General features: G+C 41.7%; 1 protein-coding gene across 1 annotated transcript in view; it reads right to left on the bottom strand.

The window, feature by feature from the left end:
* RNF2 (ring finger protein 2) overlaps positions 1-3,500 on the bottom strand; it is a 21,542-nt gene extending 18,042 nt beyond the window's left edge. The window contains exon 1 of the mRNA XM_008066104.2: positions 3,384-3,500. The gene's annotated coding sequence lies outside the window, so the exon portion shown is untranslated. The remainder of the gene's footprint in view (positions 1-3,383) is intronic.
* Between the last annotated feature and the right edge of the window lie 1,312 nt (positions 3,501-4,812).

Raw genomic sequence — 4,812 nt, 5'->3', positions numbered from 1 at the left:
AAAAAAAAAAAAAAAAAAAAAAAATTTATATATATACAAATTTGTTTTTGAGTTGGAATCTTACTCTGTCACCCAGGCTGGACTCCAGTGGCACACTCATGACCACTGCAGCCTCGACCTGTTGGGCTTAGGTGATCCTTCCACCTCAGCCTTCCAAGTAGCTGGAACCATAGGCACACGGCACTACACCTGGCTAATTTTTTAATTTATTATATAGATGAGGTCTCATCAGCATGCTCATGGCCACCGCAGCCTCACTGGGCTCAGGTGTTCCATCTGCCTCAGCCTTCTAAGTAGTTGGAACTATAAGCGTGTGCCACACACTGGGCTAGTTTTTTGATTTATTGTAGAGAAGAGGTCTCGTCAAGTTGCCCAGACTGGTCTAGAACCCCTGGGTTTAAACAATCCTCTTGCCTCTGCCTCCCAAAATATTGGGAATACAGGTGTGAACCACTGTGCCTGGGGAAAAATTTATACACATTTTAATAAGTAAGACATTTGCTCAAAAGATGGCATTAATCAAATGAATGCTGGTGTCATCATGCAACAGGGAGGATAGTCAAAGAAAATGGCAGAAACATGGTTGAGCAAACGTCAAACTACACACTGCTACCATAATTTAATTCAACTTCAAAATACATAGATAACATCTCTTAAAATGTGTACACGGGGTTTTTTTGGCACGTGTGTTTGTGAAGTGTACAGAAATAGAAAATTGTCAAATCTTTGGCATAGTTTCAGGTACAGAACAATTTGGCAGTTAAAGCATAATTACAGTATTTAGTATTAGGAATGTAGCCCTTGAAATAGAAAATGACTGAATCAAACTATATGGGGGCAATTACAGAAATCTCTATGGATAGTCTGTAATATAATAAGAAATATATATAGCTGTCCCTTGGTATCCATGGGGGATTGGTTCCAGAACACCACAAATCCCTGCAGATATCAAAATCCATGAATGCTCAACTACTTAAATAAAATGGTGTTTTGCATATAAACTACATATATCCTCCCCTATAAAAAAGTTACTTATAATAATCAATACAATGTAAATGTAAATACTATGTAAACTGCTGTCATACTATACTGTTTAGAGATTAATGACAAGGAAAAAAATCTGTACATGTTCAGTACAGATGCAACCATCCATTGCTTACCCTAATATTTTCTATCCACGGTTGGTTGAATGCATGGATACAAGACAGGCTATTTGGTCTTAGTCCCTGGTTCCTGGAACAAATCATCTAAAACCTGGAGTCCCTGAGTCATAGGTCTTTTGTTATTCATAATAAGCCCCTTTCAAGCAGACCAAAGTTTATGCTAAAACGGTTACTCAAGGTGGGCCCCTGGGTAGCTTCAGGATGGGGGCTGGTTTGGGGGTAGGGGTGGGGATGGGGAATCATCCATGAGATTAGAGGATTAGCACTTTTAGCCCCACTCTATATCCAAGTAGGAGAAAGGAGTTGCAGATCAAGTCAATCACCAATGATTGAAACAACCATGCCTATGTAACCCAATCTCTGAAAATCCTAAATGACAGAATTCGTAGAGGGTCAGGGTGACACAAGGGCAATGCACCCTGCTGCCATAGGACAGGACAGAAGCACCTACGATCTGGAACCCTTCTGGACCTTACCCTATGTACCTCTACACCTGGCTGTTCTTCCATACGCTTCATGATATCCTTTACAAGTAAACTGGTAAGTATAAGTAAAGTGCTTTCCTGAGTTCTATGAGCTCCTAGCAAATTATCAAACTGAGGAGGGGGTGGTGGGGATCTCCAATTTAAAGTCAGTTGATAAGAAGAGCATGAGGCATGAACTTTTTTTTTTGAGTTGGAGGCTCACTCTGTCGCCCAGGCTGGAGTGCAGGCCACCCTAGCGTTGAGCTGCTGGGCTCTGGCAATCCTTTTACCTCAGCTCTCCAAGTGGACGGAACTACAGGCATGCATGCTACCATGCCTGGCTAATTTTTTGATTTATTATACAGACGAGGTCTCGCCATATTGTCCAGGCTGGTCTTGAACCTGCGGGCTCAGGTAACCCTCTCATCTCAGCCCCCCCAAAGTGCTGGGATTACAGGCTTGAGCCACCACACCCGGCAAGGCATGAACTTTCTAATGGCATCTGAAGTGAGAACAGTTTTATGGGACTAAGCCCTTAACCTGTGGCGTCTAGATTGTTGGATACCCAATTGGTATCCAGAGTCAGAGAACCGTTCGTAAACGTGTGGGAAAAACCCACACATGTAGTGTCTGAAGTGTTGTGAGTGGAAGAATTCTTAGAAGTAGGTGCATTCCCCTACTTTATCTTTGATCAACATACAATAAGAATTTACTGGCTGATGTCATTATCCACATTCTTTGTAAGGTAACAGTAGAAACATCAGTTCTCAGAACCACAGTTCAAATACATTTTAACAGATGCCTTAAACTCTAAAATATAATCTCATTTTAGTCTTTTCACTAGCTTGTCCTTGTACTTAGAAGGAATGCTTTCTTCGTCCAAGATTTTCCCTTAGTAGCTCACTCATGTATCCTAAAGAAATTCTAACTTTGTCCACCCTTCTCTCATGTCCTCCTTTGTTTCACCACAGCACTTGCATAGCCTCTAAGTTTCTTCAAAGAAGAATAGTTACCTACCTTATTCACCACAATATCCCCAGTACCGTGTACTGTACCTGACATATAGTAGTTATTCAACAAATATTTGCTGAAGAACTCAACAATGGTGAGGACTAATTAAAAAGAGGGGCTCAAATTAGGCAACTCTTAACATTTCACAGTTTCATGACTAAAAAAGTCACTCAAATTAACATGGAAGGGCAGACATTCTTCTCGATGAGTCACGTTGGTTTACTTCTTCAACAGAGCTTGAACTCCCACCCTGGCCAGCAGCTCAGGGCCAGCCCTCTGTCACCTCCTCACAGTGGCCTCTGGCAGCTCCAATGTTCTTGCCACAGCTTCGGTGTGACCGCCTCTCGGTCGCCTACCATGACAACTGTGTTCCAGGAGCAGCAGTACTACCACCAGGACCATCAACTGCCAGATCAACCTAGAGCTCTCTGTCTCTACGTCTACTTGCCCATGTCTTACGACTTCATCCATAATGATGTAGCACTGAAGAACCTTGCCATGGACTTTCTTCAGCAATCTCATGAGGAGAGAGAATATACAGAGAAACTGATGAAGCTGCACAACCAACAGAGGGGCCTAATCTTCCTTCAGGATATCAAGAAACCAGACCATGACAGGTGGGCAGGTGGGTTAAACGTAATGAAGTATGCATTACACTGGAAAAAAAGTGTGAAGTAGTCACAACTGAAATTGCATAAACTGGGCACTGACAAGTCACTTGTGTGACTTCACTGAGATGCATTACCTGAATGAGCAGGCGAAATCTATCCAGGAACTGGGTGATCATATAACCTCGCCTAACATGGGGGGAGGGAGGGTTCTAAATCTAGCATGGCAGAGTATCTCTTTGATAAGTACATCCTGGGAGACAGTGATGCCAAGAACTAGCCTTAGGCTGACTTCTCCACAGCCATGGGTGACTGCCCTGGTCGCCAAGGCAATGCATGCATGTTAGGGTTATCTTAACTTTTCTATAAGTCATACCAGAAGATCCATATCCATTTCAGTTCTTTCATTTATAGTATTCCTTCAAATAAAGAACTTTGGTACCAAAAACAAATAGAAATAAAGAAATAAAACTATGAGAAACTAAGAGAAGAAAGATTTAACCGCTGGTCTATTTTCTACGTTAAAAAAATTTTTATGTTTCTGCATGGTCAGGGATTTTTGAGCAATGAAATCTGTCCTTGTCAAGGAACAAAAGTGGAAACTTAAAGATAAGTGAATTGATAGTAAAAGATTTACCTCTCTGGTGATATGTGTTTACATTTCAGAGGGGATGAAATCGAAGACTATGGAAACATTCCAGGTTAATCTGATCTCCCCCCTCACCCCAAGCATTCATTTACATTCCAAAGATTAAAAACCTAGGTTCCACCAGGGCTCGGTGGCTCATGCCTGTAACCCCAACACTTGGGGGGACTGAGAGGGGCAGAAGCTTGAGCCTAGGAGTTCAAGACCAGCTTAGGCAACACAGTGAGACCTTGTCTCTGCCAAAATAATAATAATAATAATAATTAGCAGGCCGTGAGTCATGAGCATCATGATCATGCAACTTCACTCCAGCCTGGGCAAAAGAATGAGACCTCAACTCAAAAAAAAAACCCCACAAAAACCCCAGGTTCCTCCTCCTCCTTCTGCTCCCAAGGATTATTTGTTTCTATTAGAAATCAAAGGTCCATCCGCTTCTCTCAAGAAAGGAGGCTGGACAACATGTATAAGGTATACAAGTTCCCAGATTCGTATTTTCTGGTTCCTCACATAACAAACAATATCCAGCTCTCATCACATTGTCCTGGAGGAAGAACTAGAATAAAGGGGAACTGGTAGAGTTGTTTCTGTAATAATCTGTCCCTGCTCAAGAAAAGGATTATTTGTTTCTATTAGGAATCAAAGGTCCATCCCCTTCTCTCAAGAGAAAGGGTAGGACAACATTATAATATATACAAGTTCCCAGATTCATATTTTCTGGTTCCTCACATACCCAACAAATATCCAGTTCTCATCACGTTGTCCTGGGGGAAGAACTAGGGTAAAGGGAAACTGGTGGAGTTGCTGCTGTAACAATCTGTCTCTGCTCCAGAAACTGTCTGTTAGAAAGTAAAATTTAAAATCCCCAACTAGAAATGAAAATTTTCACACTATGTTTTTCCATTAGAAACATATACTCATGT

Source organism: Carlito syrichta, unplaced genomic scaffold, assembly GCF_000164805.1.
Source record: "Carlito syrichta isolate Samal-C Ts95f unplaced genomic scaffold, Tarsius_syrichta-2.0.1 Scaffold308845, whole genome shotgun sequence".
Taxonomy (NCBI): domain Eukaryota; kingdom Metazoa; phylum Chordata; class Mammalia; order Primates; family Tarsiidae; genus Carlito; species Carlito syrichta.
This window is presented reverse-complemented; position numbering and strand designations above follow the sequence as displayed.